Source organism: Phasianus colchicus, chromosome 10 (genome assembly GCF_987193195.1).
Source record: "Phasianus colchicus chromosome 10, bPhaCol1.hap1.1, whole genome shotgun sequence".
Lineage (NCBI taxonomy): Eukaryota > Metazoa > Chordata > Aves > Galliformes > Phasianidae > Phasianus > Phasianus colchicus.
Window position 1 is genome coordinate 12,218,241 of NC_143445.1, and position 25,386 is coordinate 12,243,626.

Consider the following 25,386-nt stretch of genomic DNA (forward strand, 5'->3'; position numbering starts at 1 on the left):
TACTTTAAGACAAACAAAGTTGTTGTTTTCTGTTCATTATTGAACCCACCAAGTGAAGAGTGCATTGCATTCAATTTGCATGATGGTTTCAATAAAGATCTGAGTCCTTGAAGTCTGCAGAAAGTTCTCCATCAATATGTCATTATAGCATGGCTTCAGGAAGATTGCAAAGTCCACTGCTGAGGCACAACCTGTCCCTTTCCACTGCACAAAGAAATTCCATGCACTCTGACACCACCATGAATGGGCTGCAGCCAACAGCAGGGAATTGATTGTGCTTAGCTTCACCATTCTGCTATGATTGGCCATCCGTATTTTAGTTAGCTGTATTTATACGCTGTAGAAAACCAGGTGATAGTAAACAACATATAGATATCTTCTATGATTTTATCTGGGGAGAATGATAAAGAGCAGAGTGCCCAGTTTGCTTTTAATTTTTACTATCATTGCCAGTCTTCAGTATTAAAACTATAAACCACTTCTAACTTCCTTGCTTTAAGGAGTGAAGGGTTGGATTCATTTCTCTTTTTCTTCCAAATTGCTTAGAAATGCAGTTCCTTCTCTTGCTCATGGTTTATGACTTTACAAATTTTAGTTTACTATTTATTTATTTACTTTTGAATGCTATCTCTGTCTGTAGTGCCTGTCCTTTAACCTGCAGCTCACCTCCATCTTTTCTTACAGACTTGCAGGACAGTTCCCTTTCTCCCAGATCCATTTTATCTCAGATAAGGTAACTACTTCCTCCTACACTGCTAATAAGTGCTAATTCTTGTGTTTCCATGGGCTTATAAATCACAAAATACCAAATACATATTAAGAATATCAATTAATTTAGCTCATGATTTCTTCTGTACTGGATTGCAGTTGTTCTGCAAAATACATACTGAGCTGGCACTCCCATTCTCACCACAACTCCAGTTTTGCTGTCAGAGCATGTGAGTGCTTTTGAGAACACTCATGGCTCACTGGTGGGTTGTGACAAGGGGTTTCCTCTTTTGCACCTTGGTCAGTGACTTGTAGAAACCTCTGATGAAATTCTGCTGAAAATGAGCTGGAAATACTGAAAAAGAGGTTCCTACAGCTGGACTACAGGCATGTGATTGAAGTTTAATGCAGAGAGCTCTCCCATCTTTTTTATATGTGTCTACAGCACAGTATACAGAGACATCTAAGGTTTTTCCAGTAGTTATAAAATAAGTGTGTCTTGGCTGAGATAAAATTATTTTAGATTATATTTTTTATAATTTCCTATTCTGGTTAGTTCCTGTGTTTAAATATATCATCAAAATATTATGCTTCACAGCAAAATTTTTGCACTAGCTTAACCAGTCGCATGTATTGCCTGTAAGAAGTACTGACTCATGAGGCCTCATCTAGATAGGAGTGTGTGTGTAGCTGGTACAAGAACTTTCTTGCTGTTCTCTGCACTTTGTTTTCCAGGGAAATTAGAGCCAGGCCCACAAAGCTGCAAGAAAAATTGGCCTAATGTTGCCCCTGCTGTGCCAGCTTCGGAACTGGATCATCAGGAGTCTGAAATACACCAAAGCACACAGACATGTGAAAAAAAAGTATATGCTGATCTGAATTTGGATTTTGGACTTGGATATGCTTTCAGATCGGAAGAAAATCCTTGAAAAGTTCTAATTAATCAGCAATTTTATTTAGTGGGTTTCAACTCTTTATAAATTTGGTTTATTTCGGGTATTCAGTTCCAAACCCAAAAGGACATGGTTGCCATTTTATTGCTCTGTTATTCCTGTATAATATCAACAGGACAAGAAAAAAAGAAGGTATGATGTTTCTCTGTTTGAGTGCAATAACATTCAGTAAGCTTTTGAGAGAACAGTGTGATTGAAGCCAGAGAATCCAGAGCTTTTCTTCTAACTTCTCATGTCCTTTGTATAATTGTTGTTTTAAAATCTTTTTTATTTTTTTTTTAGCAGCTAGAATGGGAAAGTGACTTCTAGTTGTATAAAGTTTGCTCAAGACAGATAAAAGGATGCAGAATTTCTGGTATCAGGTTGTCAGTATCTTGAAGAACAAGAAATTATTTAAAAGTTGACACAGATTGAGTCTTATTTAAATTCAGGTGCTCTCTAAGTAGATTTTGAATGCCATGAAATCAGTGAAGTGGAATGCTTTTATGAAAATTTTCATTGATGACATTATTATTATCCAAAGAGATGACTTTATTTCAAGTACTTCTCACATCCAGCACAAGCATAAAGGTGTTTCTGCCCAAAACTGGGGCACAGACAAGATAGCTGGCAGCTGCAGCAGATCTTGCATCCTGCTCTGGATTGCCTTTTTTTCTGGATTATTTATACATTCCTCACAGCTTGGAGGCCAAAAATGGCCTGCAGGTTGTAAGATGGCTACAGTCATTAGACTTAGCTGTTTTTTATGACAAGAAAGCATAATGCAGAACTCAGTAAAAAGGCAGACACGTGGCTTTGCTTCTTGTTCTCTGCTTTATAAAATTTGTAGAGTAACAGTGCCTAAGAATACTGAAGATTCTGGGACATAGAGGCTCAAAAATTTCTTTGAGGTTTGGTTTTTGTTGGACTGCCTTGGTTTGGTCTGTCTGTCTAAGTCTGATCTTACCTGTGAGTGGATTACAGAATCCTAAAAACATCTCTGCCCTTCAGCTGAGCTGAAAGAATCTTTGCTATGTATCAGATTTCCCTTTCCTCTTGCTCTACTGCCCACCCCCACCATGCAGGTCCCTCACTATTTTTAACATTAAGTAATGGGATTGCAGGGATGGGAGACAAACACTATTGAAAATATGGCTCTATGCCTATGTAGTGAGGCATAAAAAGGGATATCAGAAGAAGGTATGAGAAAAAGATCAAAGAGTTGCATACATTCACAAATCAGCAGTGTGACGGTTAACCAGCACACGCAAAAAAAGCTTCTTGCCTTAATAATGATGTTGTGAAAATGTTCAGTAATCAGGCATGATAGTCTTGAGATGCACTTATTTCACAACATCAGGCATATGATGAGGATTTAACTCACAGAGATACTTTTTTTTCATTAAAAATGATTACTCAAGCATGGTTTTAATAATTTTTTTTCAGGAAAAATGTAAACAGGAGTTAAATCCCTTCTGCTTTATGTGCTCAAGAGGCTCCTTTCTGTGTCAGTCTTCGATAAGCTAAAAGGTTAGGAATGAGTTTGCCATTGTGTTTTTAACAGAGTATAGGTTTTTTTCAAGTATTCATATTTATTAAAGGAAATTTAGCACCTAACTTGAACACCAAATCTGTGTAACAGTGTAATATTGTGTCTTTATATCCTCTTCTCTGGAGCAAACTAAGACCTCCTACCAAATAAAACAGAAACTAATTTCCTTATCAAATTGTAGGGCTCAGACAATCAATATTTAGTTTATATTTCATACCACTATCTTAAAGATTATTATTGAAACACATCATCTTCATGCTATTGAATGGCACAAAGTATGTCTCTACCTTGAGGACAGACACAAATGATTAAAATCTTGTTTCTCCTCCTCCTTCCCTTTCTCTCACAGTACGCCCATGTTATTGTACAGATTTACCCGTTTTTCACTGATTTTACCATATTTTACTGTTTTTAATGGCTACTTGCATTGACAACTGTTAGGGAGCGGAACTGCAAAAACCCTCACATCTATTTGGCTTGGATGTTTCCCTCAGCTTCAGATTAGCATAGCCTCCAGTCTGTTCATCAAGAGGAAAACAGGATGACTTCTTAAAATACAGGCACCAATCTCTCTGCTTATGGTGATCACTCATGCTCAGATGATGGGATTTCAATGCTGGGCAAACCCAATAGCATCAATAATTTTGTAGCACAAGTGCAAAACATCAATAGGACATATATATGTTCTATACTGTCTATACCGTTTATACTGGTTTACTTCTTGTTTAGTACGTACAAATTAGATGGATCTGTTGGCTCTGTAACAGGATGAAAGATTAATTTTTCAACTGTGTTACAATGCAGTTGAGGCCAGCATCTCAAGTGCTTCATACTAAGTCTTCTGAACAATGTGGACAACACAGACCTTGAATGAACAAATAGGAATGCTGAGTTTTTTGTTTCTAATAGAAAATAGAATGGAACAGACTGTATCCATTGTATTACTGTACATGCAATCTGTAGGTGTACTCTGGGTCTTAGTGATATTCCAACTGGATTTCAGCATGCATTTTTATTTGCTTTGGATGCTGAGAGTATAAAATGAGCATATATGGATCACTTTTTGAGCAAACTTTTCATCTGTCCTACCCTGATACGTGTACTACTTCGCTCATGATATTTCTTCACCATATCCTACATAAAGTTTTTCCTTTTTCTTTAGCAGGATACACAGGGAAAAGGCCAATGTGAAGAAAAGGCACTAAATATCAACAATCAAAATAATTCAGCACCTATACACACCTGTATTATAATCATAAGTAGACATAAAGAAGTGGTAGAAATTTAATTAAACCGGTTATATCATAATTATCCTTCAAACCCAAGTGTACCAGGAAAGGAGTAATATTAAAACTGCTAAACCACAGAGTAGGAGTTTTTAAGACATTTATAATTTAATGCAAGAAAATAAATAAGATCAAACCTAGTTTTAGACTGGACTAAGTCAACGGTTGAACTAAATTAAAGATTACAACATGGAGTTGCCTGAGTTGGGTTCACCCTAAATAAAAGCATGTCTGGCCAGAGAGGAGATGTGCAAAAGACATCACTTTGCATTACTTATATGCTCAGCTATTACAGAGCCCTTGGGATGCATCTGTAGCTGTTTTAGGGATGCCCTGACTTAAAATAGGAAATAAAGAAATATAGAAAATGGCTCAATTGGATTTTTTGTCTCCACAGTCTGTTCTTGTGCTGGGCTTAGTTCAAACACAACAGAGATGGAGGCCCAAAGCCTCTATCACATCAGAGAGCATTATTTCTCATCAGTCAGAGTACTGAGTCTATAAAATATTCATAAAACTCTTCAAATTGAATTGGCCTTTCAAGTAATAAAAGAATACATCAAAGTAATACACTAAATGAGGACTTTTCTCTACAGCATATGATATAAACCATAAGAATTTCTATTAAATATTTGATTATTGAAAAGTAAATGAGACTTTTTCTCATGTGACAACTATGGGACTTCATACAACAAGAAAGATACTGTGTTGTTAATGCCTCTATTTCTTTACCATGTGAATTAATGAGCATGTTTGATCTTCCTTGATTTCTGCATGCTTCATTGTTTCTATCCCTGTCAAAAGCGTACTTTTCACTTTTCTTGTGAAATAATCTACATAATGCAAACTGACTGTTTATGGAGCACAATGAGTATTCTACCAGTAAGGAAGAAAGGGCATCATTTGATAAAAGCAGGCATATTGTTGAGACAGCTACAAAATTAGATAATTTTAGCAGAGAGCAGATTTTTTTGCTGCCAGTCAGGATTTAAACAAAGGAATCATCCCACACTTGGCAGATAATTATGCTTCTCCAAGGGAAAACATAACACTGACTGAAAAGAGTTAAGGTCTCATTTTTCTCAGATAATTTTGTTCTTTGAACACGTGCATCTGCCTGTTTCATAAAAAAAGCTAAAAAATCTGAACAATCTGTAGCAATTATTGTTCCAGGCATATAAGCAATGTTCACGTCCTCATTTTTTGAGTTCTTTTTTATTATTATTATTTCAGTTTCCAGAGTCCTGCATCACATAATTTTTACCTTTGGTCCCCAGAGCAGCAGACACCAGCGTAAGAGGAGACGCCTGCCACTATCCGTATTGCTGGTGTGTGAGTTTGAACATCAAAATCTAAAGTTCCGATCCTCTTCTTCATTAGAAAAGTATTGAGTGCCTACCTCAAGTTTACCTACACAGAGTTTTTGCAGGTTTATTAGCCATATTTCCATGAAGAACAAGAAAGTATGATTTTAATGAGCTTTATTTACAAATTTAACATAGCCTGACCATATTTGAATGACTCTGTAACAAGTAAAACCTTTGATTTATAAAACAAATCCTTGCTCACAAATAGTTGTCATTGATATGCCAGTCTGGAAACAAGAAGATCCCACACATACATACAGGACCCAGTTCTGCATTTATGCCCCACACAATCTCCGTTAACCTCAGAGACCTCAGACTTACATCAGTGTGAATGACATGATAAGCAAAACAGTAAAAGGAGTTGAATTTTCCCATCTCTGAACATGCTGATTTTTCAAACTGGAAGAAAATTTAAGGTACAGCATCCTTCTGCAATACCTTGACCTGCTCATTCAATGTGTCCAAGCACTCGCCATATGAAAGCAGCATGCACATTTTTTCTGCTTTGTTGCACATCAAAGTGCTCTCCTACTGCAGAGGACAGCTTTCAAACCCAGAGCCCAGGTGCTTGCTCTTTGTGCCTTTATCAAAAAGACACAGCCTTGGCTTCCCTGACATTTCTTTGTCTGGAAGTGGGAAAATAAAGCAAGAATTGTCTTGAGAAACTGTCTGCAAGGTGGGGGATGTTTTGTTTCCAGCAGGATCAAAGCAGAGGGAAAACTTGATAACCTATTGCTGTGCAAAATATTATATACATTTTCAACATGTATAACATGTCAATTTGAGTTTTACATGTATTTTGTCTGCACATAAATGGAGCTGAAAGAGGATTATTAGTAATAATAAAGCACATTAAAATGCAGAGGTAATAGGTAGCAAGGATTGGGACAAATGCTTGCTGGCTCAGAGGAAAAGATTATTCAGACTTTAGTAGGCACAGAATAGGTTCCAAGTATGTCGCTCTAAATTAAATGATGGCCATGAGATGCATGAAGCACAAAGATATAATGTGTATAGGAGGCATTTTCCATTGGATACTTACAGCCCATAGTGCTGGAATTACAGATACAGTGGCTGGAAGGACCATCTTATCAGAAACTGATGTTTTACTGTATTGCTGTCAGTGGAATAACTGTGATGTATTATGTGCTCAGTAACTTACCTCAAGATGTGCCTATACTATGCTTACCTGGTTTCATGACAGACAGACTTTGAGTCTAATCCCAGTATAATAATTAGAGTTATTTCAGAAAAATACAACTAAATCTGTAAATACATGTCATTCTAAAAGCATTTTTATTTTCACAATTTTTCTGAAATATTAACTGTTAATTAATGCGGGAGTCTGATGCATCAGCCTAGGTCGATCAATATATATGAAGAATATACACAAGCATAGTGTTAGATTGGATTTAGGTAATGTTGTTCTCTTCTGTTTGTAAATATACATAAATGACTGTAATTGTTCAAACCATTTTTTCTACATGACCTTTCCATCTTACATATCTCTATTTTACATCTCCATAAGCTGTATTCCCTTCCTTGCACTGTTACTGAAGCACATATGGACTGCTTTAGCAAAGTGGCTCTGTGGACTCTAACACATGTCCATATGTAACTTTCTATGTTCACAGTTTTTCTTTTTTTTTTTTCTTTTCCCTCACTTTTTATATTTTACTTGGCAAAAATAACATGTACTTTACTGAAAGTTATACATAAGCCTTAGATTAATGCTAACTTAATACAAAAGGCTAAATTCCAGGCTGAAATGGAAATAGAAATATGTGTGCAGTTCAACTGCCTGTCTTAGAATTATTAAGTGGAGAGAAGTTGGCTATATTATGATAATGCCTTCTGATGCTAACCTAACTGAAATGACAAGAGGAAAACAAACCAAACAAGCTCATTTTCAATCAAGGAGGCAGTAGGAAAGAACAGCAAGAAGCTGCCTGATCCCTGGTGGATGAGGATTTTGCTCTTTTTATCCATTGCTTATGCATTCCCAGGGACATCTTGATCAATTTCAGAGCTCTATGCAATACGTAAAAGAGATTATGTTTCACATGATACTTTCATATATTTCCATACACTGTCTTAATATAAAATGTGATTTTATCTGTTTTTAATACTAGAGTGTTAGCTCCCATTATTTGCACAGTAGATAAATGAAGAGATGCACACGAAATCCAGATTTAATTAGATAGGACATGCTATCATTTACTGACAGATACAAGCAGAATACAGTAAATACAAGCATTCTGTAATACTTTTCTACCCTGATGTGATACACAACAACACAACAAAGTTACATTTAATGTGGACCACCAAAACCCAGGTACTTGAGTTTTCCTAAAAAACATAAAATTTTGTAGAAAGTAGATGTGGCATTGACAACATCTTCTGTTTGTTTGTTTTTTTTTCTGGCTAGGGTTATTCACCAGATTTATCCAGCTTTCACATGTATCTGTTATTTCTTTCAACACTGCCCTTTTAGACTGGCATTGGTTTTATTTTAGCAGCTTGCAACTGAGTCTTAGTGCTTTTACTGTCTATGGATGTTTTCTTTCCCTAAATATAGTATTATGCCAAATACAAGAATACAAGGTGTAGAAATCAATGAGAGGAGGAGAGCAAAGAAATGTCTGTCCCCAGATATTCTGAAACCCTGCTACAGAATGAAATTGCTTTTTCTCTTCTTAGCTCCCATGGACTATGGCCTGTGTGTCTTTGTGGTTCATCAGTGTACCTGATACTTCTCTGAGGCATCTGGTTATGCTTTTACTAATTACTAATACCGCTTGTGTTCCTTGCTGTTCTCTGGACCCCAATGGGCAGACATGGCACTGCATAGTACACATGAGTATCCAACTCTATGGCTTGCCTGGGCCACACTGAGTAAAAAGGAAGAGTCTTGGGTTGAGTCTTTCTGAAAGTAATGCTTCATATTTATTTCCACAGCAACTACAACAGATACAACGAGCACAGTAACACTGTTTGATAGAACAAATTCTCAGCTACAAAACACTGCTTTTCAACATAGTCACCAGGCTGCTTCATGAGGCACAGCCATTGCTATGATGGCATGGGGCAGGCAATGGCGGCAGCATGGGCTAGGCTGAGCTGCGGGTTGGCCATGTCTGGTGTAGCTATTCCTTTTCACAGGTGCAGCACCAGGGCTCCTGCCAGATCAGTTTCACAAATCCACTCAGCCTCATCCCTCTGCTCAAAGTCATGGTGCTAGGAAGCTTTTCAGGAGGGTTTTTCACTCCAATGCTAGCACTGAAGATGGCCAAATAACAGATGTTTAGTAAGCGTTACTCTTTCCTGCTGTTTTATAGCTTCTGGTCACCAACAAAACAGAAGGCATTAACCAGCTGAGGCTTCTCTGTTGTTCTCTGACTGCCTTTCCTCTTGGAGGTACAATTATATTCCTTTCATTTGTATCAAGCTGAACACTTTGTTGTTAATCTCTCAGCAGATTCAAACCTGTACCCAGGATGATGGTTGCAGACTTCGCTGGTACCGCCACAGCACCTTCAGTGCAGGTTGATGCCAAAGGTGACAGCCCAGAGCTCGGCACAGACTCTTTCAGCCACTTTCTTGGGTAAGTTTTGCAGCTCAATTTATGTCTATCATGCTGTTGTGGGACTCAAGGAATACCTGGCTCTTTAGCTTCTGTTTTGATTTTGTGTGGGGTCAGATATACTAAACTGCTATGGTAGACACACTTGGAGTAACCAGAAGTTCTACAGACAGTGTATTGTCTGTAGCAGTGCTGCAGGACATTTGGAAAACCAAAGCAAGTATTCTGAGGTCTGAAATTCCTCCAGGACAAGAAAAAGGATGGAGACCATTTGGTAGCCCCACCTACTGGTTTCCCCACATCTCTCACTGGTTTCTTTCTTCTTTTTCATGGTTGGAAATGTTCATTAAACAAAAAGCTTTTTAGAACACAGCTTGTTATACTCAGCTCGTGTAGAAAATTGTTGGTGGATATTTAAATCTTTCTTACTTCGTAGTGAAAATAAAACCAGATCCGTTAAATTCCTCTCCATCTCAAAAGGCCTGATTACCATTAGCTCCTTCTACTTCCATGTAGGTTTTTGATTTTCCCTCACAGCAGGCTCTTTCTGATGTTCAGGACACCTTTATTCATAGCTACAGACATTCTTGGTTTGTTATTTATGCTATCTACAAGAATGCTCCTTGCATCATAAAGCACTATACTATGTTTTGATTTTGTATTCTAAAATTACACTGGCAAATATTGATAAAACACATGGTACATTGCTTGTATTTACTTATACATTTGCAGTATCCAGCACGATTTACCACTTCTTTAAAGTATTATCACATAAAGATCATTTGGAAGTGAATGTCATTTCTCATTTTACTGTGACATGTGCACACATTCCAGCCTCGCTGTCTAAGCCTTTCCAGAACATCCATCACTACAGAATTGTTCTGGTGCCTGTGAATCAAAAGCTACGGCAGCAGGTAACAAGCAATGCATTAATTAATGGCTCAAGTAGAAAGTTTTAGGAGTGCTTTTTTCAGACACTTCATTCAGAAGTGATTGAGAAGGAAATGCCTTTTTAAAATTTTTGATATAATGTCACACTGAATGAACCATAAAGAAACAATATAGAAAATACATAGCTTGGAATTTATGAGAACATTTTACAGCTATTAAAGACCACACTTAAAGGTCTGGATATTAAACGAAGCTGAGGGACCTTTGAAACATGTGTTACCATCAAGGTCATCTTTAAACATGAAAAGGAAGAAAATCAAGTCCCTGTCATCACATTCACAAATGTAACAAAGTCTAGAATTGCTAGACAGGAGAGGAAGCAAAGGAAGAAATGCTAAGAAATCACTATGCAGATCATCTTTATTCAGATGTAAGAGAAGTGCTGACTGCCAGCCAATCTTTTGCAAAGACTTTTGCTTAAAGTCTTTTGAACCAGTCATGCTCAAGTGCTGCTCAAAAACTGCTGCTATTCACAGCCCAACTGGTGCCATGTTACTGCATCTGAGAGGATGCAAATCTCTCTCATCAGCTATGGGAGTTCTCAAAGCATTACTTTTTTTTTTTCCTGCTGGAGTATGGAAAGAAACTCCTCATACATATTGATACCATTTTACTTTCTATCAAGCGCTTTCTGTCATATGTCATAGTAAAAGATCAAAAGCATTGCCAAAGTGGGAAAAAAAAAGAAAAAAAAAAAACCAACCCTGAGTAGAAAAAAAAGGTTTTCTTTTAGGAGCATCATTTCTCCCACCTTTTCATCCATAAATTCAATTTCAATGAAATGGGTGTTACCCTTAAAAAGTAATTTTTCTTTGTTAAGACAGTGTATTGACTTGGATTTGGATTCTTTGTCAGCATTTCTCCCGAAGTTGCTTTTCTTTTCCAAACTGACCTGCTATCATTCAAAATGACAGCAGAACCATTATCTTTGTGATAATGAAAGTCCTCATTGCTTCAAAAGAGGCAGTTGTTGCTGCCCACCCCCTCCAAAAAAGCAAATCCCGAATGATTGATTGAAAAGGAGAGCAAAGCCAACTACTAATGCTTTTTTGGCAGGGGATATCAGGATAGATTCTGTGTTTCTGAAAAACGGAAAGCAAAAGTCTATTGACCAAAACAAAGCTCTTCAGTTGTGTCCTTTTTTCGGTTGATCAGGCCCACTCCCAGCCATGCAGATTGTCTCTGGAGAAGCAACTTGTCCCAAATGCATATTTGCCAGTGAAGGGTCAAGTATAGGGATAACACACCCTCTGCATGATCTAAAAGTCTGCATCTGTAATACTGATCATATATTTCATATGCATTACAGAGTGCTTCTGCTTTTCTTCATGCAAAGCTAAAATGAATGTATCTAGAACAGAGCTTGAAGTTAATTAGTAATTATAATTTTTGCCACCTTTTTCTCAGACGTTTTCAAGCACTGTAAATAAATGGCACCTCGCACTAATTATTTTTATACTCTTATGTAACATTGAGCTTGCAACCCATTTTACTTACCAGTTCTTAAAGAATCTTAAAGAATCTCTAAAATTTCTGTCCAGATCAGACTTCAGCAAAGGTCCTGAGCCTTAGAAAATAAGATTTAGTCTGGCAAGGCTGCTAAAACCCTTTTAGTTTCTAAAAAGAAAAAAAAGAAAAAAAGGTAATTTTTTTACTGGGTTATATTCTACTGGATTATAGTACTTTGTGGCACCATGAGCATGGAAATGGCTGGAAGGGCAGGGAGGAAACTTGCCTGCTGGGGAAATATAGCCTCTGGTTGCTGCCCCTTCTGCTACCCTCTCTCCTACCCTCAGAGTACTGGGGCCAGAAGGCCATAAGTCTCTCTTGTGAAAGATAGTAAATGTGGGACATGTGCAATTTAATTTTTTTTAAGTATGAAAAATGGGAAAAAGGAGAAGGCTTTGATTTTGCAAAAAATGTTCCTGGTATGGAAAGGGATATTCGTTGTTGATCTTATTGCAAACTAGAATGGTAGGTACTTCATCTTGAAAACAAAACAAACTAGTTCATTAATAATATAAAAGGGCAGAGTGCCAGCAACTAAAGCTGGCTGAAGTTAATTAATTACTGCAATGGTGATTTCGGCAGAGTATCTTGTTATAAATCAGAATGCACTCAGATCAATCTGATCACAGGAAAACAATCCAGAATGTTACTTTTCTTTTGTAGATTTTTCATGTGTTTGCATATATGTACTTACTTCCAAATTCATGTGTTCATGTATATATAATATACATGTATGTATATACGTAAATGTATATATTCTCATATATATACAACGTTGAAAATGTTCTGGTAGGGAAGCATGGCTCTAACTTGTAAAATGGTTTCAGATGAACTTTGACAAGTCTTGTGAATTGTAGAGGCCAATATCTGGGGGAGTCTCTAGAGCTTGATTGATAAGTTCTTGCATTTTTAAAACAACTTTATGGTGTTGGAGCATTCATCCCAATTGCTTACTGTTCACTATGTAAAACTGGACTGCCTGTGGCTACACAGGGATGAAGCTGGGCCAGCTCTGCTGACCTGACATGACTGTTTGCTGTTTCTGCACTGTCACACAAGCAGAGGAGCTAGGGGCAGATGCTGATCTAGCGTGAACTCATTCCTGGGCTTCAGCTGAACCAGATCCCAGTTTAGAGGAAATCCAATAAGCATAGTGTAGCTGTTGTATTGTGCCCATACTGTTTGCATGCCTGAATGTCATGCACCAGTGCTATACTTTGAAAATGATTCTAAAACCCTTTTGTAACAATTCTGAGTTGTGGGGTTTTTCTTTTGTTGTTGTTTTCCTAATCTGTAGCAGTGGATTGGAAAAAATCACAAAACACAGTGGTGAATTTAGGAGTCTGCCTTGTTGCCTTGTTACTGCTGTGTCTACATATTTCCTTACTTAACATACTTCTTCATTTCATGAACAGACTGTACCATTGCCTATTTAAATTAAGATCATCACAGAAATGCAAAATGAAACAAGAGACCAACTTATCTTTGGGGCAGATTAACTAATATAGTTCTATCAGAAAGTTTTATTCCGTTTTGTTTTCTACTTGCAATTTATTTATTTATTTACTTACTTACTTCCAGGTGTCCTTTTTTTCTTCAAGACAAATGAATGGGGAAAAACAGAAAACTCCAGATGTCACCACATTCAGTAGGCTGGACTCTCATCTAAGAAGTCATTTCTCTCAAGCTGCTTGGTAAGTTCATCTGACAAACGACATAAAAAGGTCACAGAACTGTCACTTCTGTATTAAAATGAAATAGCCTCTCATTTGCCAGGCTTCTTTGCGATTTTCAGAGTTTAATATCAATAAACCAGTGGCATACATATGGCACATATAAATTCAGTCCATTTTGTTGTATCTAGAAGAAGGAAATTGAACTTGGCACTTTCAGAATATTTTCTTGATAGCAGATATTTAGAAAAATATCCAACTACAGGAAGAATTATTTATCAAACTAAACACGCTATCTATATGTAAACACTTCTACCTGTTGCACAGATTACTTTTACATCCTCATTTTTCTCCAGTCTTGGTGGCGTATTGTAGAGCTTGAAGTGCTGATAAAAATGATTGGATCCTGCTGGCCACAGAATGGAAGTGTCAAATAGATCAAAATTCACAGATTAAAGTGAAAATAATTGCTGAACATTCTCCTGTTGCTAGTACATATTTGCTTGGCAGCACAATGTTCATATTAAATAGATAAGTGTAATAGAATGTCTCTGCAGTACTGCTATCTCTGTCCTAAAAAAATACCTTACAAAATAACTGGCTACAAACATTAGCACTCCATCTTAGAGGGCGAATGTTGGGATATTAGTCACTAAATTTCCCTCATCGCTTTTTTGAAATCATACTTACTGCTGTCTGACAGCACCTAAATAGCTGTAACTATCTGATACATGTGAATAGATACTTAAAGACGCATGGTAATAAATACTGTGAGAATAGGTGCGATTCTTCAATATGTGGAAAGGGAGAGCTCACAGTCCAGACTAGTTAAGTTCCCTCACCCAGAGCACAACTGAGAAGCCTACCCAATAGCAAAGGACATGGGCTGCATGGTCACTGGTGCTACAGGCAAGCCCACTAATGACTTCAGCAAACTCCATCCTAAACTGAAGCAGAACAGTTGCCTCCCTTTTCCTGACTGTCATACTATACCTACACTGTCTTCACATTCATAAACCACATTTGTATTCTTACTAAAGTGTAACATACTCAAACCATCCCAGGCGGTGCGTGCCATCTGTGCATGTTCTGATCATGACTGTTCAGCTGTCCCTGTAATTCCTACTTTACTCCCCTTAATTTGTTTGTTGTTGATTTTTTTTATCTTATCAATAAACATTCCAGTTATTTCTTATTAAGCCTAATTGTGTGACTTGGCAGCTAGGTAACTTGTGGTTTCTGCTGCTGGACAGTAGTATTTTTATATTATTGAAGGCCCTTTGTAATATTTCATGGAACCAGTGTAGCTGTAGATGTCGGGTTCTGAATCTTGGAAAAACATTCTGCGTTTCAGGTGTAAAGTGTTTTCTTGATTAAAGAAGTTACAGTGACAAATTCTGCTGGATCGGGTCTTCCATGTATTCTTTCTGCTACTGTTCCAGTAAGGCAAATGAGCATTCGTCTTCTTGTCAGTAATTTCTTGAGAAAAGAATCTATGTTTCTGAATGGAAAAGTACTGTGCTTTCCTCAATATTTGTTCTTATGAATGCAAGCTGTTTTTTGTTTTTTTTTCTTCTCAATGAGTATAAAGAGAAATGGAAAGAACATTTTGCTTCTCCTTGGTCTGCTTAAGTGATTTTTCCAGTTGCTTTTATTCATTGGCTATTGGGTTGGAAAAGCAACTTCTGGCATTTGGCAACTTAGATCCATTCAAATTTGCAGCAAAACTTCCACTCAACCCAAAAGAGATCAGTCTTCCCCTGGACTGTGTGAAAGTATTCTCCTGCATTTTAAGCAGGACTTGGTTCTCAGTCCACTTGCTAAAGGCAGCAATTGCAGTCTAAGAAGAAGGAACCGTGGCATTTCTTATGTCCACTGCATCTATGGAGGCAGGGCATGTATACATGAACTACCTAAGAATAGTTAGGAACATGCCAACGTAAACATGAGTAAAAACAGTGGTGAACAGGCCAGTGATCTTGTCTTGACAAGAGAAAAAGGTGCCAGGACCACCCCTGGCCACTGTAAAGTTACTCTGGAGAGCAGTTACTGAGTTACTGTTGTTTTATAAGTTTAGCTGAAACCACCTTGATTCTTGAGGACTGAAAGACAGAAAATGTGACAATCGTATCATGGGAAAGCCAAAAATTATAAACCAATGAATCTGATGTTCATACAATAAAAATTATTAGAAACCATAAGAAAAAATAAGAGATTAACTAGAATGTAGAGGAGTATATGTTTTTTGGAGAAATGAGTGTGTGGTAAAAAAGATCCATTTGATGTAAGAAGGCTTTCCAAATGCTTTCAAAATCTCCCTCATTAAAGCTGAAGGATTAAAGATTGAAAAAAAAGAGTAGGAATAGAGCTTGAAACTCAATAAAGTACTGCAAAAAAGATGCTTTGAGATGAGTCAACAGTCATTAAAATGGCAGATGAAGAAAGTAAATGTAAAATGATTAAGATGAGGAAAAACAGAAACTGTAACTTCACATACAATGTAATGGACTGTAAACTACTGCTGAACACAGCTTACAGGATGTTGCACAATGCATGAGAACATCAACTGAGAGATCCAGAAAATGAAAGGCAGTTTCTGATTTCATATTTGGTCTGTCCTAGGCATATGTTTTTGGTCATGGCTAAAGAGAGCATACTGATAATGGAATGCTTGGTTTTAACCAGTATAACTATTTTTAATGCTTTTCCCAATGTGCCTCAGAGAATTAAGTATATTGCATTGTACTGCATCAAGTACAACTACATTTTATATGTGGTGATGCAGTTTCTTCAGTAAATTGTTTATTAAAAATACCTTCCGTAAATTATATAAGTAAGCCTAATTACATCGGGCTTATTTTCAATTCCTATGAGTATATATATCTATTTTACATCTATTTCATTTATATAATCACAAACTGCAATGTTGCTTTTATGACATCTTACATCCTCTGTATTTATGTCTCCTCAAATGGATAACTCTGGATAGAAAGACCAAGGTACTTTAAATCAACTGTGCCAGACTTGACTGGACATAATTTGACTGGCATGTTGCCTTAAATATTATGTTGTTCTCTGCATACTCTTTTGACTTGAGAAATTTCCCTGAAGCAGCACTTACTTTATGATGCTTTCCTGAGACAGGTTAATTGCTATGTTTTTTAATTATTCTATGCATATCTTATTATATTTTCAGAAACATTGGAATGAGGAATGAACCATAGAAATGAAAAGTAAAAGAAAAAAAAGAGAGAAAAATCTAGATAAATTAGCTTTTTTCATCCTGGAAGAAATGTGTAAAGCATAATGAGTTGCATACATATTTTTGAATACAGCAGATACTGTATGGAGCAGTTTATTGAGAGTGACAAATAATTAAAATGAAGTTTGATAGAGGAAAGATGTAAGCATAAGCAGGCTCATAAAAATCATAAATTCTTTATTAGATTCAATTCATACAGAAAACCAGGCTCCTTCGTGCTATGCCCTCTTTCTGATGTTCATACCTTGAGCTCAAAATAAAACAAATTGAAATATCATTGTAGAATTAGGTCCCAGCCAAGAAAACTTCTTCATCACTTTACTGATGTATGCCAAATAACATTATCTGTAGTATAAAGCAGGGTTTATTTTGGCTCTTGCCCAGTTATTCTCTGCCTTCTCCTTGTCTTTGAAATATATTTTTCTGTTTTGGCTTATGATATTCTGACTGAGCTTCAGCTTTTCTGTTATTTCACCATTCCCCTCTGTATTTGGTCAAACTAGATTTACTCCTTCAAAGCCTACATGCCTCAATTCTTTGAGCATGTTTCTTCTGAAATGAGCACAGATAAAGGCAGGAAGAAGCTTCATTACTACTTTCTGCTGATCTAGATCATAGAACATAGAATGGGTTGGGTTGGAAGGGACCTTAAAGATCATCTGGTTCTGATAACAATACCATTTTCCAGGACATCTTCCACTGGAACTGTTTGCCAAAGATCTGTTATATTATTACTGATGTCTCCCTCTCATTCGTACTCTTAGTATTTTACTGTTGAGCCTGGCCTTGTTCCATGCCAGTGCTGCTCTGGTTTCAGAAGTGAACTGATTGCAATTAAAATCCACACAAAAACCATTATTCTATTTTTAGTGGGGTTGTCTGTCTGGCGTGACTCATGCTTCTCTTCAGCTACGATGTTCAGCTCTTCTGCTGTATTTGAGTCCTTCACTCACCATCCACTTGAATGTACACAGAACTTTGAGCATTGGAGTGTTTCATAGACTTTGAAGACAGAAGAGAGATTTTCACTACTTTTATGTTTCAGACCTCTAGGTTTTGTACACAGACCTGTTATTCCCAAAGTGATTGAGTTCATAGTCTTAGATATGTTTTAACAGGTACATAAAAGGTCCCGTTGCCTTCAGAAGAATTTGTAGACAATCCAAGACTGCAAGTGCATATACATCTGCTAAGCTTTACATCTGTGACTGTCCTTTGGATCTGCCATGGTGCAGGGAAGCCAGGGAACTGTCATGCAATTGCTATATCGTTAATCATGTCCATGCAGACCTGTATTCCCATCTGCAGTACTCGTCAGTTGTTGGAAAAGGGACAAAACAGAAAAAGAACAGAGATAAAATCAGACTGCAGATCTTTCAAATGCTTCAAGTCTTGAACCAGCCTCTTTTGCGGGGATGTAGACAAATTCAGTAAGGAGGAACACAAAGCTAAATTACAGAGGTCAGTCAACTGACCAGAGGTTAGTTTCTAAGGTCACGTCTAAAGTGTGGTTAAAGATATTTTAGTGACTATTCTTAAAAACTAAGCAATGTAAATACTGGCCATACGTCCTAGTTGCAATGATCTTAAAACTTAACTGTCTGAGCACCAGCTTCATAAGAAGTTTTTAAAATTATGCAAGAGCACAATAATGTGTTACTTGACACCATAGTAAAAGAGCATAATAGCCATGAAAAGGAGTAATTATTTGTTGAATTACTTAGAAAAACAAAGTCCTATAGCTCTACTTTTGAATTATTCACTTTTCTAGCATGTGCACAACTTCAGACATACAGCTGGATTACAAACACTAGTTAAAATCTGTGGGACCTGGCCAGCAAATAAAAAACATACTCACTTCCCACACAAATGTGATCCCTTCCTCAGCTCAGATATGCAAGTTACATATTCATAGAAATAATATGCTATTGGTCAGTGTGTTTGGCATTTAGAGTGTGTTTACAGATATGGAAAAAGAAGTGAAGATTAGCGAAAATTTAAAAAATAATGAAAATAATTACACCAGCAAATCATGTTTCTTTTATGTGGTTTCCATGCCTCAGTTCATGAAGCAGTGATGCTGCTCCAGGTTTGTGTTATGGGAAATCAAACTGATTGCTGGAGGGCTGGAGGGGATGTTCTTGCACTGTTGAATATGGCAGCATGTTCTCCTGTTAGTTTGACACATTCTTCTCTGAATCTTTTCCTAACAGCAGTTCCCTTAGTTCCTTACATTTGGTGTCCTTCTTGGCTGAGGGAGCTGAGGTAGCACCTTCTGTTAGCAGTGCTAGAAACAGGATGAGGGTCCACTCCAAAATGCTTCCACTTGCTTCCACTGCTATGAGTGGAAGTCTTTCTGTGCAGTGTTGCACTTGGTGTCTGTTCTTTTAGTGAGGACTGTGTTGTACTGCTCATTAGGGTCTGTGGACGTTATTTCTATTCTGGGATATAATTATGCACAATAATGCACACTTATTGCACAATAAAATGAATATTTTAAAATGTGCCCATATTTTCTCATGACATACATACTTATCCCATGAGCCCAATGCCTTTGACAAATATAAGCCACGTAGTATTATAATTCAATAGCAGCCTATTTGGAAGTTATTTTTAACCAAAAATAAAAATCATATACTTCAATTCATTGTTCAAAATAAACATATACTCTTAAACTATTTTTTTTTTTTTAATTGGGATTGAAATAAAAGTTCATGCCCATGTTGCTTTAATTTATTTAGTTTTAGATGAAAACACATAGGCTGGAGCAGAGCAGCCAGCGTATGCTTAATCTACATGTGGGCTTTGTGTAAGAAAATTATTTCGTGAGACTAAATGCTGTAGAAATTTCTCTGGAAGTAAGCCAGTGAAGTATTGCAAGAAGATCATTTCTCAGTTGTATGCTTGTGCCAAATCTAGTGAAATCTTTTTCAAATTAGACATAGAAAGCATTTATTTCACTATTTGTTCAAATATGGCAGAATCAAATTCAAGAATATCCCTTTTGAATCCCTTTGTTTTCCTCTCCAATCGTAAGCAAAACCATCCCTGTCTTAAGTTAGATAAGTCTCAGCATTGCTAAGAAAACCACAGCCTTCTCTTGTGCGTCCCACTTACAATTTCTGGATACCCATGAACATCTTTTGCTTGTTGAAGTAAATTCATGGGCTGCCGTGTCCACATGTCATCTCAGTCTCCCTTTAGAGTGTATGGGCTTATTCCATGGGGCAGTGTGATGTTTTTGCACAAATAATCACTGTCATTCCCCCAAAAACTTTGATATTTCTGAAGCGAATTGCAAAAATCTAACATGAAACACAGTTTGGCTTAAGACACAGTAAAATCAAACATCTGTTTAATATCTCATATATTTTTTTCAATGTATAGCTTGTATTTTTCAAATGTAGACAGCTGAAAAAAAACAAAGAGGCCAGCAATACCTCCGCGGCTGCATTTTAATTATAGCATTTCCCTGAAAATTTAAAAGTGCTTTTTCTTACATGATTGCTGTTCTATTATTTTTCTTAAATGTATTTTAGTTCATGCAAGCCTTTCTGAGATATTCTTTTAAGAAGGCTTTAGGGGATTTCTTAGTTCTCATTCATCTCAGTCCTCACTATTATCAGACTGGTGAGGTTTTGTACAAGAGCTCAAATTCACAAAACATTAAGTCTGCAAGGCTTTAGTAAAAACACTAAGTGCTTGCAGATGCTCTTGTCTTCACTTGCACCACCTTGGATCATGATTGTACATAAGAAACACAGTTAAGTGAGGTATTACCCACCCCAGACCATCTATTCCCAACTACTAAGGTTAACTGAACAATATTATTTTTCAGTTTTTATCTTATTCTGAATCTCAAACTTCAGAGAACTTTTATTTCAAACAAAATAATGCATTTGTGGAGAAAGATTTAGCACTGAGATAGAAGATTGTTTGATTGCAGAGTGAACTTGGTTTCCTTTCTCTGCTTTTCACCTTCTTTCTTTAACACTGTATTATAGAATAGAAAAGGTACTGCTTTTATGTGTTTTTTTGTCAACATGTTGTGGTTGGTCAAAGCCTGTCATTTAGGGGCCTTTTCCATGGAATTTAGCCATTCCAATGAGTCTTTGTAATTTACTTTGTCCAGGAGAGATTTTCAGTCATACAAGTAGCATTAAGGCACAGAATACAGAAGACCAAAATAGATGCTTTTCCAAACAGTGAGATGTTTATATAGAAAGCTTACCGAGAAGTGAAGTAATTATGGGAAGAATCCAAATATCCTACAGGGTTTCATCAACCACATACAGCTTTAGTGATTAATGCTTTGTGCTGTTTAGAATACCTATTTTAAAAACAGAAACATGACTGATCCCACATGAAGACTGGAAACCTTTGTCCTGCAATTTTCTGGGACTCAAAAATTCACAGCTAAAATAAAATCTTAAGCAGAAAACTCTCTGTACCTTTGGAAGAACATATTGTTTCAGTGTCTTTGTTGTCCTATTTCAGTCTGTTGCTATGAAGATTCCACTCTGCACAAATTGCTATTCAGCTGTATAATGGTAGGGCCTCAGTAGCCCAGGAAGAGTAAGGTACAGGCATTGAATGTGCACTAAGCCTGCATATGTGTACGATGACTGATAAACCCAGCAAAAGAAACTTATCAGCTAATTCTGTTTTCTTAACTGTGTTGTACTCTTAGGGAATATCAAGAATTAAATGTTTGTACAGGCAACTTCTATTTTGATTTTATTCCATCTCTAGTAGCAGTAACACAATTCAACACAGAGTACTGTGCAGTCAAAAAGTCATTGCAATATTTGCATTATATTTGCATTGCTTTTTGTTTTTTCTTTATATTCATTAATAAAATCATCTCACTATGAAATATCATCATTACTTCCACCTCTGAATGTGAGATTCACATATCTCTGTTTTTTTGTGTTATGTATTCCCTTTGTCTTATTTAGCATTTGCAGATACCCATGTTCCAGTCCAGGTGCTATTTAGGGTGCGTAAGGCCTGTGTCTCAGAGGATGCTGGAATTGTAATTGAGTTATGGATTACTGCTTTCCCAGGACTGAAATTTGCAGTATATATTGCATTTCTAGTCTTTGCCAGCTTAAGCAGAGCATATTATTTTTACAACCGTTTAATCAATAAGGATTGAAGTGTGAAATGAAATGTCAGTGCCTGCAGGTAAGATGGCTTTCCATCCAGCTCCAGAATGTTTTTATGGCTACTGCAGATCACTTTTTTGTGTGTGCATGTTCCCAAAGTAGCTTTCTTCAAGGCACTAATTATTCAGACATAGGTTGGAAAATGGAAACCCACCCACAGTTGATGACAGCTGAATGAATGTGCAGTACAAAGCAAAAAGCTTCACATGTTAACTGGAAAGAAATAAATTCTTCCTATATATGCCAGGTTTCTTTCAAGGAGATTTCACTGTTTTAGCAGAATAAATCCAGTTATTCTCTCTCCTTATTGAAGAAATATATTGAAGACAAGGCCAGATTGGAAAGGGTTTGGGGCAAACTGGTATAGTGGAAGGTGTCTTTGCCCATGGCAAGGGATTTGGTACCAGATGATCTATAAGGTCAATTTCAACCCAAACCATTCTATCATCCTATGAAATATAAAAGGAGAGGTCACCAAAGTGCCCTCACAGTATTTACTGTCTTCATGTCTTCACCAAGGCTATGGAAGGCAGGAAAAGACAGCCACGGTCAGAATTTGAACTGTCAGTGAAAATGACAGTATGTCTCCAGGCAGTACCTAAGAGGAAATCTCACCCCTGTGTCACCACTGCCACCCATTGCGTGTCTTTATGTATTTTTCTAAACTTGACATTGTCCTGTGGCTTATTTTCAGCTGTAAGATTTGACTGTGCTAATAATGTCAACTGAACTCATTGGTTTTCACACTTCTCTGACTACATGAGGAGGGAGGAATAGCAGTACAGCTTTTCTCCACTGCAAGAACATGCTAACTTTAACAGTGGGAAGTTGTGCAGAGCTTGCAAGTGGAGGAAAAAAAACCAAGAACACAACATCTCATTTCTCCAATTTATAACCTCCAAATTTCCCCTTGGAAAAAAAAAAGCAAGAGTATTAAAAAAAATGGAAAGATGCCATAATTCTCTCAGTGTTCTTCATAAGAGATCAAACCAAAGGTTAAAGAATTTAATCATTTGATTTAAAAATCTGTTGATTGACTGTAATGATGGGCATCTCCTGAAGAATTAGTTTTGAAAACAGTTTTTCTAGGCTTTCATTAGGTGTGAGTAAACATATCTACATTTTCATTGTGTTCCTTGTTGTTGGGCAAAGCTTAAAATCAAGAGTTGGAAGGAGGGATGTTTGTTTGTTTGTTTATTGTTGTTCTTGTAAACAGAAAAGAAAATGCCTAGAAAAACTGGGAGCAGCATATACTGCCCTGTGGAGGCCTATTCCAGTCCTGCTGCACAATTAGCCTTAGAAAGCTTTTCTTTCTTCTGCACAATGGGAGAAGATGGAGGATTGTCATTATGATCTCTCACAACACTGAGAATGGGGCAGTATCACAGTAATATATATGAGATGATAATTTCTGTTACAGTGTCATAGCCTGATACTATAGTTTTACAGGATACAATTTATTATACCTACTCTACTATATAGTAATTTTACAGTTGGAAAATTCACAAAAGACAGAGGAGTTCAGTCCCATGATTTTCCACACATAAAATTTAATGACCATGGAAGTCCAAACTTCTTTTTTTTTAAAGACTGGGTACGTCCAACACTGAGTGCATACTGCCCTATTTACATCACCTGTAGGAAAACACTTGCTGAGTTCAGCATTTTCTGAGAAGGTCAGTGGACTTTATAACAGTGTCTGAACACATCTCAGAAAATACTGACAATAAGTCAAGAAGAGATGGAAATACCTGACTGGGAGAAGTGAGCTATGGCAGTTTGAGTGAGTTCAGTGATTGGTATTGGAAAAAAAGTATTCATGCATGGATCTGAAACAAGAGAGGAAAGAGTACAGTGCACATTAGAACAAAAATTTGGTTGTAATCCCAAATCTATTGAAGTCAGTGGAAGAACTTATATTGGCTTCAAAGAGTATTAAACTGTGGCATGGTTCCTGAGCTGCCTTTGGGTTACAGAGTCACAGGAATATATGCCAAGATTTCAAACATCTGCTGAAATCATTGCTTGAATAGAAAAGTCAAGGGTGGCACTTTAAGCCATTTTCCACATAATACAAAATCATTCTGTAGAGTGAAATCTTTTCTTTTAAATAAGGTGTCAAAAATTGCTTTTGATATCTATCAAAGAAATATCTGCCTAGAAAAACACATCAGATTTCAAACTGGCACATTGTGTAAGCTTCAACTTAGAAGGTTTTAGAGTTTTTCTTCAGAATGTCCACTCATCTAATCTCATTTATGTGTTAAAAATCATCATATATACTGCATTTAAATTATTCTGACAGTCAGTCTTTTTTTACGAATGCGTAAAGCACATTTAACCTAGTTTTGAAAATATATTGCATGGATTCCTTTGACTGCAAATGGCTTTTTTTTTCTGGGAAGGCAAATTGTGTTGTGATGTACCTTAACTGTGTTCTGCTCTAGAGCTTATTTCATTTTATGATTTTAACATTAAGTGCTCCTGGTCAGAACTCGTATGGAGTCAGGAGACTTACAAAAGGGTCAAAAGTCTGTATACAAATACTAAACTGCATGCAGTTAGATTAAAACCAGCATTATGAGAACAATGGATGGCATACATAGGAACTCTGAAAAGTGAAGTAGTTTGAAACAAAGTTTTATATCATTTAGCTAAAGAATTTTCCTGGGTTTATCAGTTGGAATTGTCTCAGACAGCACAAACATAAATGACTGTCAGATCTCTGTTTCGTAAACATTGTTTTTCTTTATCGTGCTGACTTCTATTTTCCATTTCTCTGCTTATGATGCTCCACCTTCCCTGATTTTTCCTCTGTACCTTTACAATACTTTTCTCTTGCTTGTTAAGAAACATCAGGGGGAAAAAAAAAAAAAAAAAAAAAAAGCTATCATCATCTTTCTTTTAATTGTTGAAGTTTTAGCCTTTTTGAAATGTCTTCTAATACCTCAAATAAATAAAATGTTACAGTAGTTTATTACGAAGTCAACCTCAGCTGTCATTCTTCCCACACCCTTAGGTCTCTGTGGCTCTGGAGAGCCAGATTTGCCCACCAAATTGTTTCCTCTAAGGAGATGCAATTACTAGGCAGGCTTTGCAGTGATTAGAAGAAGATGAACTTATTTTTTCATTTATTTCATTAGCTAAGACGTGCATTTCAACACTTGCTTAGTCTTTGCAGAATTACAGGTTGCTGTTAACAGTCTGAGCTTGTTTAACTCTGAATTATGCTTGGTCTGGGTCCAATTAGTCTGGAAATCCTAATCTTCCCAAGCTTTACTTAAGATCAGATGCATATGATGGGAAAGGACTGAGTTTAACAGGAAAACCTGAGCTAGTCCTTTTTGGTAAGAGCAGGATTATGCGGCAGGCTGTCTGCCATTGGTGTAACCTCA

At 36.8% G+C, this 25,386-nt stretch overlaps 1 long non-coding RNA gene across 2 annotated transcripts in view; it reads left to right on the plus strand.

Annotated features, from left to right (window-relative positions):
- The window catches only part of LOC149916608 (uncharacterized), a 61,718-nt gene that overhangs the window by 20,015 nt on the left and 16,317 nt on the right, over positions 1 to 25,386 (plus strand). For both annotated transcript variants that reach the window (XR_016469458.1, XR_016469457.1), the window contains 2 exons: positions 9,324 to 9,449; positions 13,470 to 13,582. This is a non-coding gene — a long non-coding RNA (uncharacterized LOC149916608). The remainder of the gene's footprint in view (positions 1 to 9,323; positions 9,450 to 13,469; positions 13,583 to 25,386) is intronic.